The sequence below is a fragment of the Anas platyrhynchos genome, chromosome 10 (assembly GCF_047663525.1).
Source record: "Anas platyrhynchos isolate ZD024472 breed Pekin duck chromosome 10, IASCAAS_PekinDuck_T2T, whole genome shotgun sequence".
Classification (NCBI taxonomy): Eukaryota; Metazoa; Chordata; class Aves; order Anseriformes; family Anatidae; genus Anas; species Anas platyrhynchos.
The window spans coordinates 6,931,948-6,948,318 of record NC_092596.1 but is presented as its reverse complement, the minus strand read 5'-3'; the positions used below and the strand labels follow the sequence as shown (position 1 = coordinate 6,948,318).

Below are 16,371 nucleotides of genomic sequence, written 5' to 3'. Positions count from 1 at the left end.
GTAGAAACGTACCGACAGCAGCGATCTGAAAGATGTGGGTTCTGGTAACCCTCAAGCTAAAGCCGATTAGGTTTTGTTACATAGGTCCTTTGTGTATTTTTGTGCTGCTATACCAGTTAAATTGACCTCTACAGGAGCAGGCGCTGCTTTCATTGTTTAATGGCTTCACGTTTTAAACCTAACTACGGATACTCAGACGTAAAAAATAAGACCAGTCCCCCTCCAGCCCTGCACACGCACCGTGCCTACCTGTGCACCGCGAGCAGCTCCTCTACAGCAGCACCAGGATGAGGATGAGCCCAGCAAACAGGCCCCTGGCCTGCCACCAAAGACAGCCTCAAAGGCGGAGAGATGGATGGATGGATGGATGGATGGATGGAAGCACTGGGTGTGAGATCTGCTTGTGTGAAGACGCCCGTATTTGCAGAGCGCTGCCTGACCGTAGGGAAATGCCGTGAAGGAGCCGAGGGGAAGTTTTAGCCAAGTTCCAGGCATGTATGTTTTTTCCCGGAGCTCCTAGGAAGCAGGATTAGTCAGTTTGGCTACAGGCCATAAAGCATAATTACTTCAGTGAAATATGTTTAAATATGTAACTGCAGTTGCTAATAGGGGAGCCCAGCACCACCGCTACGACGGGATTCCATGGAGCAGCAGTTCAGGCACTGGCACAAAGCTGAAGATCGCTCCCAAAGGAATCGCTTTCCCTTCACAAAGGGACTCCAAGAAATGAAACGCAGGCAGGCACCGACAAGGAAGGAGGGCAAAACGGTGTGGTTTTGGAACAAGTGGTGTATCAGAAGATGAAGTTCGGGTGCTGCAATGAGAAACATGGCAGGGATCTGTTCATGCAACAGCCCGAGCCCTTCTTCCAGGAGAGCCGGCAGCCAGCAGAAGGCAAACTTCCACTGGAGACACGAGAAAGCCAGAGCTGCAACCCCTGGAAAACTTGGGAGACACTGCTGAGCAGTAACAAGCCTTCAAGATATTAAAATAAAAGAATGGTGCATTAAGCGATGTGGTAAATGCGATTTGTCATTTAGCACTGTGAATCTATGGATTTTAATGACAGGGTCTCATTTACATTTAACAATCAGTGTACTAGAACATTTCTTGGGAACTGGGGATATTTTCTTGTCTCAGTAGGAATATATAGAAATTTCTTCTTGATTAACAATGGAGTAGAGGAGTTCTGCCCTGAAACCTTAGGCCCTTGGTTTCTCTCAAGCTGGATGAATATCAACATAGCAAAGCGCAATCCTGAAAAGGAAAGCTCTCAAAAATTCAGTTGTTTGTAATAATTATGTATTTAACAATTCTTCTGCAAGAATACTATTATAAGCCACCTTACATTTTATTGTTCATTTCTACTACACATCTGCTTTAAAAAAAAAACCGCAGAGCATTAACAACATATCTTGTTCTAAATGGTACATTTTGGATGTGACTTTGAAATGCACTTACAGCAACTTAGGAGCATAAATCCCACTGATACTCAATGGTATTTGTGCCCTTAATGCCTGTAGCCATTACTGAAAATCTCATTCTTTCCCAGAGCTTTGGAATTATTCCAGAGGTCATGCTCATAGAAAGAAATGGCAAGTGTCAGAAGGTATTTGATATTTTCCAGCAGTGCTATGCAGCTTTAGGACCACAATCAGGAATACTAAAGTCGTGTATTTAAAACCATAATGGGGAGTTTAGGAAGAAGGGAAAGACTCGAGTCAAATTGAGCCAGTAAATTTGGGGATAAGGTTAAATCTTTGTTGCATACAAGCTGGCAAAAACGGGATTCCTTTAATTCTCCTGGCTCCTGGGGCTAGCTGCATTTCCCCGGGACACCACCACCAGCTCTGGCACCTACGCAACCAAAACATCTCCCACTCTGATGAGAACAACCAGCACTTCAGGCTTCAGTTAAGGCTGAACTAAACAGTTTAACTAGACCAAAGGAAACGTCTGCTTTTTGGCACATCCTAGCCAGCTTTCCTCAGGCGGAGGAAACCCCAACACTGCCAACCACCGCCTCCTGCATGGACACTGCTACCCTCGTCCCCTGGGTGGACGCGCTGGCGGGGATGCGGTTGGCTTCCTCGTCTGCCATCTCAGCTGGGAGAGGAGCAGGTTAACCTCTGAGCAGCCGCGGGGAAGCCGGCTGAATCGTGTGAGTCTACGCCAGCAGGTGAGCCTTTCTGCTAGATTCACTGACCTCTGCGATGCTCATCGCCCTCGCCCCGACGTCCCTGGGAACTGGGCACCTGCAGCACCTCTGCAAAAGCAGGCCCCCAGCCTCCTGCTCTCACTCCTACTGTCTGTGAAAAGGGGATTCAGAGATTTGTTAAAGAACCTTGCTAGCACCTAACAGGGCCACAGCCCCGGCTTTTACAGACAACGGGCTGAAAGCTGATGAATAGCAAGAGCGTTTGGCACTGGAGCGGGGTTACGCAGACATTTCAGGTTTCTGTGTTAAATTTCTGCAGGTCACAAAAAAGAATTTTTATGCAGTGAAGCACACAGGAGATTGTTCATGGCAGACTTGGAAGTGGTGCTGTTATTTTGTCATTAACAAGAAAAGAGAAGACTAGAAAGTTTCCAGAACACAAAGTAAAACTCACGCTCCCAACATCTGCTTATAAATTGCTTACCATCAAGCTTTGTAGAAAGCCTCAGCGTTTTTATTCCTTCCTCCCCCCTTTCGTACCATCACTTTCGGCTTGCCAATTTCATTTCGGGAACATTTGTGCACACTTACTGGCTTGACTGCCTATTTGCTTGAACGAACGACAAACTCCGGGTGATGTTCGGAGAGCAGGGCCACCACGCAGGTTATGGTGACGCTGTCCCAAGGCTGTGCCCTGCAGAGGGGCACTGCCAGCAGCTCCGCAGTCCTGCCGGAGCTCTGTGACCTCCCCTGATCCCCAGCCTGCACAGCCGGCACCGCGCCAGCTCCCGCGTCCCCGCTCCCCATCACCATCTGCGTGTGGGAGACGGCCGCGGTGCCAGAACGCGGGGGCTACGAGGCAGGGGAAGGCAGAGAGACAGGCAAAATGTGCCCGGGCTTCCCTGCCAGGACGGACCCCGAGCAGACTCCCGGGCTGTCCTGGTGATGGAAGAGGCGACCAGGCTGGGCTCACGGGGAGGAAACTGCGACGAGCCTTGGATGATTGCTGCTAGCATCGCTCTGCCCTAAAAGCACCTAAAAAGCCCTAAAGGCCAGTGCAGCACTTGGCTTGCCGGATGCCTGGACCCATACCACAACCCTCAAGACATCAGCACCACCGAGTGCCCCAGTTTCCAGCCCAGTTTCCTCTTCCAGTCAGCTGCAAACAGCGACGGGCACATTCCCCCCGTACCAGCCTCCTGCCGGGAGGGATGGCAAGCAGAAAGGGAGTGCTCCAGCCCCGACGGGGTCCCTAACCAGGAACCAGGAACCCAGCATGCATCCTGAAGCCCCACAAACTTGTAAATCTCTTAAGACTCAGTTTGCTGCGCGGCATTTCCATACGGCCTCGAATCCTCCTCTTACAGCACGTGCCTGGATGTGCCGGAGGTGCAGGCTGAGACTCCCCAGAGGCGGCACCCGAGTGGCCGAATCAGGGCCTTGAACAGACTCACGGCAAATCCGCTCGCTTAATCCTTAATTAGGTTCTGTCTTTCTAATGTCAGGCTTCAATAACCATCACAGGAGAAGCTGCAGAAGCAGATGCCAGGCCGCCAAGGACCCCTCCACGCACCTCACACCACAACATTGCTTTGGCAGCCACATCACAGTGCCCCAGGGGGACGCAGCCACCCCGGCCTTATGGCAATTACGTGAGCAGAGCCCATAGCACACCCCATAACTACACCAAGCTGCTCACCGCACCCTTTGCCTCTTGGCTTTCGGTGTTTGCTCCCTGTAGTTGCCTGCAGGTGGACAAAACATCCACCTGGGATGGACAGGAATCAGCAGAGGCTGAAATTTTAACTCAAAATCTGAGCTTTACATCGCAATTTTAAGAACTCTCCCGTCATATTTTGCCTTAGTAAAAGCCAAACAAAATGTCTTAGATGCGAAGAATTTACAACCACCAAGAACAAAAGCTTTTAGAAAAAAAAAAGGAAAGAAAGCATTCATCATGTTTTAGGACTAAATCTTCTAGATCATTTAATTACGCTACTAAGTACCCTGCAAGTGCGTTTGCTGCTCTGACGGAGCCTGCCAGCAACCCAAGAGGATCTTCAACCCAAGGTGGCCACTCAGTTTGTGACCTGGTCCTGCTCAAGACCACTTCCAAGCCCTCTGTGTTGGTGTCACCGTCCCCACGCCTCCCCCACAGCCACTTTTGGGGGATCCAGAGCCGTGAGACTGCCCGGTGGGTTCTGCAGCACTGGTTAGCGGGCGGTAATTTTGAGCACCCGTGAAGCTGTCTCTGTATCCCCACTCTCACCGTAATTAAGGCTTGGTGCTGACACCAGTTACTCTCAGCCTGTGAAGGCAAAGGGGAAGATGGAAATGAAACAACCTAATTTTTTGATGTATTCCAGTAAGAAGCCTGTTTTCTGTTCCTGCAAAATACAAACAAACACTGGATAGCCCTGCATAGCCCAGGCCATCATGTTCTCAAGGTAAACGTGGAAAAAAAGCCCAAAGAAGTAACTCCGGGGTTTTGAAAAGATGTCAAGAATTTGGCAGGAGATTCTGCCAGCCTCGAATGAAAATCCTGAAGATGGTTATTGGAAACACACAGAAACAGCCAACGACAAGAACCAGCAGTTCCTTTTATCCTACTGTCTGTGCCTACACATGAGAAATCATCCACCTAACCCACTTCAAATAGTTCCTCTTTCCAGCACGCGCTGCAGGAAAAACAAAGCTGCCTTTGTAGAGCCGAAGCCCCGCGCCCCGAGGCCGCAGACCTCGCAAACCCCGTGATACCCGGAGCCTCCTCCTTAACCCGCGTCCCGTCTAAACCAACCACGAAGGAACCTGCACAAACTCACACGTCCAAAACAACTTTGTTCTATACAACATACCCTGAGTCCAGCAAACACCAGTTTAAACCAAAAAAATTATGGACATATAAAACATTGTGTGTTTTTTTTTTGTTTTTTTTTTAAATATTCTACCTCAGGTGACTGCAGAGGAGGTTGTGATGGTGGACCCTGAACACCCAATAACCAGATTAAAAAAAAAAAAGCACAACCTAACATTTACTAAATACATCACCGTAGTTGTTGATGCTCGTATTTCCACGTGCTTGATTTTTTTGAAGTCTCTCCCGACACAAAGCTGCCTCTCTCTGGTTTTGAGCTAGTGGCATTTGCCAAGCTGCCCTTCCATCCTCCGACATCTCAGCTCCCCTTCCCCGCAGCCGCTGCTGGAAGAGCTCTGGTTCTCCTTCCCTTCTCACCCTCCCTGACAGACACCCCCTGCCCGCGGCCGGACACAGGAACCAGCCCAATCCCTCGCCCCGTTCCCAGCGGGGGATGCCCCCAGCCCCCGTGTGCGGGTGTTTTTACACCTCCCAGCACTGACAGCGCTCTCCTGGCCCGGTCCCCTCGGCAGATGGAGAGGTGCCCACACCCAGGAGCTTGGCCTGGCAACCCTAAAGCTGCCAACACCGACTCCCCAAGCTGTCCACGGATGCTCACAGCCTTCTCGGGAAGGAAAACCAACGTTTCCAACAAAGCACGGCCTCTCCTCGGCAGGACGCGGCTCTTTGCATATATCTGCTAACGACATCGCTGCGTTTCTCCACCCCCTCCCCGGGTTTCTCCTTTTTGTCAAACTCTCCAGCATTTGTTCTGGAGCTAATTAAGGTCCCTTATCACCATGGCGAGAGGGGGGCAAGGTCTAACAAAACAGCATTAATGAACCGATTGTTTTCACTGGGCACATACGGCACTATAATCCCTAGGACTGGAACATAGCTACACTTGGAAAAAAAATAAATCAAGTGAAGCAAGTGTTGTTTACATTTTTACAAGAGTTTAACTAGAAGCCCACGTAAAACTGGGTTAATCCACCAGCACCTGAGAACTTATTTTAATGGGAAATTTATGCTGGTTGGGACAGCCAGCTCCATCCTTTTTCCTCCCCTGAGCATATGCGCGAGTCTTGTGTCTACCACCCGACTCTTCTTCAAAGAGATGAGTTTCCCATAAACTTCATTAGTGAGATGCAGTTTTTATAGGTAATTCAGAACCTCTTCCCACCTTTCTGGGTTATTAAATCTATTAACATCGCAGGGTATCGTTATGTAAGTACTGCTCACCTCCATTATGCAGCAGAATTAGAAGAGAGCTCTCAGAACCCAGTTTGCCGGGTTTCATCTCAGCCTCTACGAGAACTCAGGCACCAGAAGCAAACTAACCCGCACGGGATGTGGCTTCGATACCGAAGAGAGCGACAAGAAGGCAAGGAGAAGAGGAGGAGACCCAGCCCACGAGGAAGGTAAGGCTTACACGTGTCTCAGGCGAGTGCTGTGAGGAAGGCAGGGGGTTTTCTTGCCCCACTCCGCCCTCCACTTGTCTCCTCCAGCCCTCCTTTCATTTTCAATCCACCTTCCAGTCGCATCTGAGATTTTTAATACCACCTACAGTCAACCTAGACCAACCCTTGGAAGGATCCCCTCCAAGAAATGTCTAGTTTAAACGCTTCCAGAAACTGTGCTTCATATTTCTACTCCCTCTTAGTTTAGGTTCAACTGGCTCCCCAGATGCTTTTTGAAGAAACTGCTAAAACGGGTCATTTTTTGACAGGAAACCAGTCCTGGCCAACAGTAATCTTCAGAAAGCTCTCTCCACCTTTTACTGGAATAGAAAGCTTCAGAAGAATAGTGTGAGTCTTTTAATTAAGTATGATAGCTTCTCCATGGCATATGAAAAGGAGGAAAGTTCTGTGTGCAAAACTTTGAAAAATTGCCTCATTTTTTCAGCACTTCAGGAGTACGCAAACTGAAACGTGCAGGGTGTGCTCACCTCGGTGGCTGCCCCAAAAGGCTTCGGCTGATGCTGCATTGGAGCCGCGTGTCCCTAAGGGGGATGCCAGTGGCCACCGCCCCGTCTCAGTAACAGAGGGAAGGGCAGCATCTCTTTTCCCTAAATTTCCTCTCACCGCCCCGGGCCCACCCCTCCTGCCAGCCCGTTTGCTTCTCAGCTTTCTCTAGAGACACAGCCAACGTTGGACGAGCTGAAGGATCCTCCCCAGCCAGAGCAGCCCCGTTAGCTAGGTGCTAGGAGCATCCTCGTGGGTCCGTCCCAAGGCACGAGGGAGCACAAGCACTGCTCAGCAAGGACGGCAGCAACCGTGGCATTGCCATAGGGCCTTCTACCTCCTGCTCTTATCTTGTGTAGTAATCAAAATTTGAGGCTCAGATATGGGACAAGATAGAAGGTTTTATAAAAAAACATCTGTATATGAGAAGAGCCAAGGGACACCACACATGAAGAACACTAAAAATATGAGGGGCCAACCTAGCAAGAGAGAAAATGTTTTTTCTAGAACTGGAGGCGTGTTTTTAAGGCAGTGGTTGTTACAACGATCAGCACCAAGAGACTTGGACTCCTTCAACACATGCCACATACTTCAACTAATTTTCACGACACCCCAGGGAAGCCAACACCTCCATATTAACAATCCCATTACGCAAGCGGGGCAAGCAGGACAGAAAAACAGCATCAGCACCCTACATCCAGCAGAGCAATGGTGTGAGTGCTGCTGGGAGGACTGGGCTCGGGCTTGCTTGGCTCAGACCACTACACGACACCTGCCTTGCGTTTTCAGTGCACGCCTACCTACGTCGACTGCTTCAGAGCGTGGCTTCGGATCCATCCTCTGTCCCTCCTGGTAGTTAAACGCTCAGCCTGCGTGGTCATCCTGCCCTCGGAGGGATCACACATTTCCCAGTGTAAATGGGCTCCTCTGCGGCACACCCGGCTGAGCAGTAAGCGCTGCTAATGACGCTCGTCATGGGCTGTTTGTTCCCTGTCCTCGCTGCAGGAGAGGAGCACGTGCGCCGGTCAGGATGGTTTTTAATAAATGCGTGTTTGCTCTCGGGGTGGCACAACAAGACCACAACCAACGCGCGACCGATCCAAATGCAAACAGTGCACGCTGCTACGCGCTCACGCCAGGTGCCCGGGGTAAAGAAATGGTCCTGGCACCCAAACCACAGCCCGTTTGGGACCCATTCATATGACCTGGGGCACCGCACCGCTGTCACACACACGCTGCCCTCCATGAGATGGGGCTCAGCACCAGCACGAGGCTGGCCATGAGCCTCAGGCCATTCATCTACCACGCAGTGACTTTTTTTGGATCGAGTTCTCCCCAAATGCAAACCTCCTTAAGTGGACAAACGCCACGCAATTACAATTTCAGGCCTCTTGGCTTTGTTTAGCCAATGTAATTTGAATTCCAGGAATCCTTTGCTTGCAGGGACGCCGCATATACGTCCGGAAAACAAACACAAAATAACATGAATGTAGGACATGGGTTTGTGATGAGCGTTGCTTGTCCCTGTCAACCGGCTGCGCTGATGAATAACACTTACGATGGATCAGATCGCCCACCTACTATGACCGCAACCTTCCCGTCTCCAACAGCCACGTGCTCCTCCAATTAATTGCTCAGAACTAATTGTCAGATGTAATTTTCAGCCAGCAATTTCTTCTTGCCTTCCTCCTCCTTAATACATTCCTTTCACACGCGTTCCCTGCAGCACCTGACTCGCTCAGCAATCTTCCTCCTTCCTCACGCTCATGCATTATGTCCTAGACCTAATCTCTCCTTGCAGCTTCTGAGCAGAGCTCTTCCAGGCAGCTGACATTTAAATAACTTCTGTATTGACTTTCCTCTGCTGTACCTCGAGCCCTCCTTGTTTTCCTTGTGTTCATATTCCAATTCAGCTCCGCACAGCTATTGCGGAGGATATTGGAACGCAGCTTGACTGATAATCAATAAATACCTTTACCCTGCAGTTCCTCGGATGCAAGGCACAGGAGGAGATTCCCCTCTCCTCGCATGCACACTGGCTATTTTGGATGAACTTACAAGGGCGGAAGAAGGTTCTTCCCAAACCTGGTTGCAGACACCGCTAAGCCCGGGAAGTTTCCTTTAACTCGCATTAAACTGATACAACTTTTAATTAAAAAAGTAATTTTGAAAAATTGCTTGTGCGGTGCATAAGGTGATGTTCAGACAGCATCACTGATCCCCAGAGTTCTGCAGCCTTGAGTTTAATAAACTGAATTTTCAAAAGTAAACACAGCTTGCATCAAGCACAAGCCCTCCTATTCCAGGCCAGCCTTCCCCGTGCACCCCTCCGCAGCGGGTAGGGACGGCTTGCACCACGGGGCTTCAACCCCAGGGCTGCTGCCAGGGTGCTCAGCCCTCACCCCTGCCCACTGCCTCCATCCCACGGGGATGGCAAGAAGCAGGAATTCACCCCCGAGAGCACGTAATCCTGCCATCCCACTGGGTTAGCACGCTCCAGCCTTTGATGGCTGTTGCTTGGCATTTGTTTTGCCTCGTGCTTTATTTCCCGCAGCAGGTGATCTCACAGAGACTCATCTCCGATGTGCCAGGAGTTGGGACATGGATGCTGACATCCCTTCGTCCTGTACACGAGGCCCTGCGGCCCCTCAGCCACCGGTGAGCGCCTCCACACAACCAGGACAGGCGAGGCTCAGAAACCAAACGCGTCGAGAAAGCAGCACGCGCTGCGCTGCCCCGAAACAGCAGGCATTTGGTTGTTAAGTCAATGTTATTAAATATAAATACAGCGTTTACCACTTTCATCTTCGCTTCCTTGCGTTGCTGCTACTGCAAAGCTTCCAAGGTCATCAGAAATGCCAAAGGGATGGTGGCGTTACCTCCTCTTGCCTGTTCCACCAGGACGTTGTAGGGCCGCACGTGACTTCTTCCTGCCGGCAAAACCCCGCATAGTTCCTCACGAATTTCTTCAGCCAAAGAAAGCAGCTTCAAAGGTTTTGTTGTCCAGCGCAATAAGACAAATGCTTTAACGCTCAGCAACGCCCAGTGACGCATTTCATTCCCGTGTCCATCAGCTCTAAGCACGACTTGTGCTTACCCAGTGAGACCGAGCTTCGCCAACGCCTTGTTTCATGAAACGGACATTCAGATTTGGCCTCGGCTCCACGAGGTACTTAAGCATCTGCCCAAACACGATGTGTGCAAATACTTCAGTGAGGTCTGATTCTAGGCTATCTGGCAGCACACACAACAAACTCCCGAAGATACAACGCTCCTTCTTTATCTGAAGAGCTCTACTCCGCAGATCAGCCTTTCAGAGCTGTGCTAGTTTCAGCTGTAACAAGCTCTTCACACTTTTTGTAACTAATGGGCTCCACATATTCATCTCCAAAGAGATAAATTCCCTTCCTCCCTTTCCCTTTTAAATAAGCCAGGCAACATTACAAAAAATAACATCTGTGCCACAGTTATGCAAGAAGCAGCATGATCACCATTAAGCTGCGCACTACAAAAATAGCTGATTTTTTATTTTTTATTTTTAATGAATAAAGGTTCACCTTTAAGCCTTGGGATCGGGGAGGCTTTCAGTCCCACCTCTGCTCCTTGCTTATGCTAAACTACCTGCTCTGCTGCCCCTCCTCGCTGATGGGGAGCTCGAACGGACCGATTCTGGCTGGAAAGGGCTGAAACACGCGGTAAGAAGAGGAAGAATCCCCGAAGTGTTGTTAGCACGTGTATACGTTTTATTGCAGTATGCAAACAGCATTATACATTTCCTTGCAACGCTTAGCAAGCCTTCTCTTTTCATAAATATAGGTCAGCAGAGCTAAACTCTGTTTTTGCCTCAACTCCCACTTTAAATGCATAAAGAATTGGATTTTTAGGGAGCCGAATGAAAGAAATGGTCTATTTCATGCTATTATGTACCCAGCCAAGGATCCCAAAGGGTTTGTTTGGGCTTTAAAAACAAAACAAAAAACCCTTGGCATTTGTCAGACTAAAACCATTTTTCTTTGGTCTTTGCACAACCGTCCTTCCCAGATCTGAATAAATAACAGCAAACAAATTCCCCCGAATTGATCACGCTCTGCAGCCAAACCACCGCAGGGCGTTGCTCTGCCCACAGACACCTTGGGGCACCCCAAAAGGTGGCCACCTCGCCTCCCGAGGGGCAAACCCAGCCCCAGGCCTGATGGCCACCAAGCACCGGGTCCTGGACCCACACAGCTGATGCTCTACACGTGCACAAACCCCAAACCAAAGATAAAACCAAGCTGCCAGCTCGTGCTGCCTGCCGGAGCGATGAATTTTGAGCCAAGCAGCTCAAGGCCAGCAGGAAATTCACCCTTTCAAACCAGGGACCTCTCGTGCAGAAAGGCTGGCGCTGCAGCAGCTAGGACGAGGAAAGGCTCAGACGGAGAGAGAAAGCAGGGAAGGAATTAGTTCAAATTAAAGAAAGGAGCAGGCACAGTAAACAAAACCGCTTGTGCTGCAGTACCGAGTCCCCATCAGCCGACGAGCTGCCCAGACAAATACGACAATTAAGGCAGCGAAGGTTACTGGGTTAGGACAAATTGTGCTTTCCGCAGGAGGTTTCAGCTGATGGTTTCTCTGCATTTGCTGTGCCCGACTGGGTTACCCACGGGTTACCCATGGAGCTGCCCTGCTCCAGCCGAACTTGCAGCCCCCGAGCCCAGCGATGGTCCTAAATGTGCCCCGATCCCTGCACGAGCTGCTCCAAGCCATCACACCCACCCACGAGGGGCCTGGGACGAGCCGCCGCACGGACAGGTGATGTTGATGCCGTGGATATCCTCGGACAGACACAAACAAACCACAGGAAATTACCGCGAGTCGCTCCCTACAGAGGCAGCGGGGTCACGAAGATCGGGGTTTGCTTGTTTGCTTTAATATGAACTGAGAAATTGTGGTCAGCAGCAGGCCTTTTCCCTTCCCATCTTCCCGAAAATTCCACCCACCCCTCCACGTTAAAGGCACCTCCCGAGCCAACCTGCTCACCCAACGTCTGAAAATTGTGTTTGTTCTTCAGAAAAGCATTCGTAGCTAGAACTGCCCCTCTCCCCACTGGTCTCGTTCCCAGAACTGAGAAGACCCCAAATTATTCCTCACCCTCTGGGGGAAAACGGGGAACGCCCGGTCCGCAGAGCGCGGTCAGAGCCTGGGGCTGCGGCCAAGGAGTGGGGAATTGGGGCTGGCAAAATGCATGTGAAAGAACCTTTTTTTATATATATATAAAAAACTTATAGTTTCAGCTAAAATACTAAAAATTAAAGAAGAGCTTCAGTGGCACTTCTGAAGAATTAAAAAAAAAAAAAAAAAAGGCTTTGGAAGCTTTAGATTTGAAGCTTCACAAGCTTCTTATGAAAAATGCAAGCTTTGAAAAACTTCTGAAGATTTAATGTTCTTACTTTGGGCTCTCCTACTGCCAACGAACTATGGATGCTGTAACTAATAAAAAATAATTAATGTCAATAAACAGGCTTTTCAGAAGGCCTCAGCTTCTCTTCCCCATCAAAGACTCGAGCCATTCATCGGGACGTTATGCTGGAGACAAAATCCACGGGGCCCCCCTCTTCTCTGTGCCCGGTTCTTCTGCCCTAACACTCGCCATCAAAACCTTTTTCTGGATACTTTTAAGCGCAAGGAAATGAATCAAGACTTGTTTTTCTCAGCACCCAGCTCCAGAGGCAGCCCCCACACCCCCAGAAAGGGTAAGGGTGTTTCGGAGAGGCGTTAGGAATGGCTCAGTGCACGAAGCGAGCAGGAGCAGTGCCAGGCCTCGTGGTTGGGCGCACCACGGTCATACCAAAGGGCAAGAGCAGGAAAGCTGGGAAAGAAGATCAACCCGAAACCTCTAGTGACACATCCACCCATGCTCTGCAGGCACTGCACAAACAAAATTTATTAAAAAAAGAGAGAGAGAGAGAGAGAGAGAGAAATACAGGATCGGTGAAAGGAAGCAATTAGGCAGCAGAATTTTCTATCACGGGAGGCTATCGAGACGAGAGCTTGGATATATTAGGCATTTTGTAATAAAAAAGAGTTCCCAGAGCTTTGTTAAAACCACACAGGGCTGCGGGGCACCAAGCACCTCCCGCACCCAGCAGGGTGGGAAGGAAACCGAGCCCCGGCCCCGCGCTCACCCTGCCTGAGAGGGACGCCAGAACACCTCCTGTACACAAGAAATTCTCCAGATTTAAAGTTTGAACACGAGCTAACAAACGCCAGGGATGAAAGAAATCCCGGGATGAAAGATCTCCATGACACCTGCTTTGAATAAAAAGGCACCGCTGCAAAAAAATATCAGAGACCTGCTGGTCTGGAGCCTTTGCTCCGTGCCGCTCCCCAGACGTCGATTTGGGAGCGATGCGCACAAAAGCGGCGTTACACAGCTGACACGCCATTCCCCGCACACAAAACCCACCCGGCGCCGCTGCCCGAAGCACTGCTGAACCAAAGCCACCTCCTCCGTGAGGGGACGTGGTCGGGGATTCAGGGATAAGGCACACGGCTGTGGTCATCACCGCCTTGCGCGGCTCCTTCCAGCGCCTTCGCTGCAGCTCAGCTTTACCAGGCGCCCCCAAAACCCAGAGCTGTGAAACCAACAATGCCAACACTCGGGCACAACAGCAGGGTGGTTTATCCCAAATTTGTGCATCCTTCAGACTAAATCCATGCTCAACACATGGATGCTTAAACCAAGCAACTGCCTCTGCTGCTCCCAACCTCGCCGCTCAGCTCCCAGCACCAGGACGCAACCCCTATGGGATGTCCACGCCACGAGGACACGCAGGAGCCTTCACCAAACGCACTTGGTGTTACACCACACATCTTGCCAGCTCACTGACCACCTGCCCGGATGCCCAGGTAGCGATGATGAAGCCAACACAAACCGCGCTAGCAGGACACAAAGACTCAGCACCCAAAAAAAAGGCCCAGCCCTCGCCCAGGTGAGGAGGCAGGGCCTGGCACATCACAGGTGGATCGCATTGAAATTATTTCGCTCCCAACTCCCCAAATACCTTTCTGCGAACGCCCTCACAGAGCCAAAAGTGCTGTTTTTGAGAGGCAACAGCAATTCTGCTGCATTTGATGCTCACTCCACCTGCCTCGCCAGGCCAAGCACAAAGCCGGCGACCGCGGTGTCCACGCAGGACTCGGGCAAAGCCAGGAACTCTCCTCCCCGAGGAAAAGAGCATTTCCCAGCATTGCCTGTGACAGGGCATAAACTTTAAGGGGACCATTCGCTAGGGAAATCAGCAGGGCAGGAATGGAGCTGCTATTGCTCTGGCCATGACGGGCAAGGTGGGTTATGTGTTGCCCTGCCCGCTGGTGATCGTGTCCTACACCTGGGCTGCCGGCCCGAGCCGCGCTCCTTTGTCTGGCCATACTTCCTCCCCAGGCCTCCCCCTGGCTTTGCAAACTCGCCCAAGTCTTTCCAACACAGAAAGGGAGAAGATAACGCCAAAAACACCCACCAGGCATCGACCCCACCGAAACACCGCCCTACGCAGCCGCGCTTGCCAACAGCCACCCGGCCACGATTCTCTCCCCCTTTTTATCCCCCACCCCGATCCAAAGGACTTCTCACTGACCATCCGCCAGGGGAGACGGGGCTCTGCTCCACAAGACAGCAAGCAAAAAAAAGAAAAAAAAAAAAAAAAGACGAAAACGCCCCAAGGCCCCCCCGCGCCCCCTGAAGCAGAACGAGGGGCAGGGGAGGGCCGGCGGCTCCCCTTCGCTGCCGCCTTTCATTGCTGCTGAGCCCTCGGACTGGCTCCCTTTATTCGCAGCCGGATACGCGCTTTCAAAGATACTGTACTACTGTGTAGGCCGACCGGGGGACTCTCTTTTCTTCCCTTAGTTAGAGCTTTGGGGAAAATCATTATCCGCGAAGGCAGAGAGGCGAATCAATGCAGCTTTGTACGGGCCGGGGACCCGCAGGCGCTGCCCAAGGCCCCGCTCCGCCCTGCGCCCACCCTCCCCACGGGCTTCACGCGCTCCCACAGCGACAGCCGAGACCCCACGGCCAGGCTTCAGCCCCTTGAAAGGAAAAAAAATGCACATATACAGACGCAAAATAATAACAGCGATAGTAAAATAACAATAACGGGAGTAATGAGCAGCGTGGCGTGGAGCGCTGGTGCAGAGCGAGGTTTGTTCGCCCAGCAGGTTGATTTATGGAGCGGACTCGAGGCGCATCCAGCCCTGCTCCTTACATAATTGCCGCCGGTTCCACAGCTCCGCTCCTTTTGTCAAACATTAAATTTGCCACAAGTGCTTCGCCCGCAATCGCCGCAGCCCCAGCCCCGTACCTGGCCGGCACCCGGCGCGGGGTGCCAGGAGCCAGCCGGGGGCTGCCTTTGTGGGGTTTTTTTTTTGGGGGGGGGGGGACGGGGGAGGTGGTGATGGGCTTGGGGTTTATTTATTTTTATTATTTTTTTTTTTTTGGCTCTGTAATTTCTGTGGTGCTCCGCGAGCTGGCGGCCTGCGGGGCTGGGGATGGGAAGGGAAGGGATGGGGAATGGGAAGGAGGGAAGGGAAGGGATGGGGGAAGGAAGGGATGGGGAGGGAAAAGGAAGGGATGGGGAGGGAAAAGAGGGGAAAGGGAAGGGAAGGGAAGGGAAGGGAAGGGAAGGGAAGGGAAGGGAAGGGAAGGGAAGGGAAGGGAAGGGGCCGGCCGGGCAGATGGCTCGCTCTGCAGACAATGAGGCGGGCTCCATCCTGCCCCCCGCTGCCCCCTTCCCCTTCCCCCCGGCTCCGGGGGCCGCTCCCCGGCCCTCCCATCCCCGCAGGCCCCGCGCAGTGCGGGCAGGCCGCGGCCCCCTCCTTCCTCCCCTCCTCCTCCTCCTCCTCCTCCTCCTCCTCCTCCCCGGGGGTCTCTCTCCCCCCAGCCCCCCCCAACCCCCCCCACCCCGCACTCACCTCAGCGCCGGGCCCGCGAGGGAGGAGGAGGAGGCGGCGGCGGCTCCTCAGGGCCCGGCGGCGGCCGCGTCCCCCCCCGCCGCCCCTCTCAGCGCCGCTCCATGCGCGCAGGTGGAGGCGCCCGCCCCTTCCCTCCCCCTCCCTCCCCACCCTTCCCCTCCCCTCCCCGCTCGGCCGCCGCCATTGTTCCCCCGGCCGCGGGGCCGCGCCTGGCGGAGGGCTCGGGAGCGCGCGTGGGGAAGGGAAGGGGCAGGGAGGGGACGGGACGGGACGGGGCGGCCTCACCTGGTGCTGCCCGTGCCGCCTCCTCCTCCTCTTCCTCCTCCTCCTCCTCCTCCCGGCCCCGCTGCAGCCGCCGGGGCCCCGCCGGGGAGGGGCAGCATCGCCGCCCGCCGCCGCTCCGCACCGCGGCGGGGCCGCTGTGGAGAGGGAGAGGAGGGAGGAGAGGA

The 16,371-nt window shown here is 52.4% G+C and overlaps 1 protein-coding gene across 5 annotated transcripts in view; it reads right to left on the bottom strand.

The window, feature by feature from the left end:
- Positions 1-16,371, bottom strand: part of NEXMIF (neurite extension and migration factor) — a 133,072-nt gene extending 116,701 nt beyond the window's left edge. For 3 of the 5 annotated variants that reach the window (XM_038184449.2, XM_038184450.2, XM_072043168.1), the window contains exon 1: positions 15,923-16,150. The gene's annotated coding sequence lies outside the window, so the exon portion shown is untranslated. Of the gene's footprint in view, positions 1-249; positions 521-15,922; positions 16,151-16,207 lie in introns of those variants that run through there. The other 2 variants (XM_072043166.1, XM_072043167.1) reach the window with 2 other exon arrangements.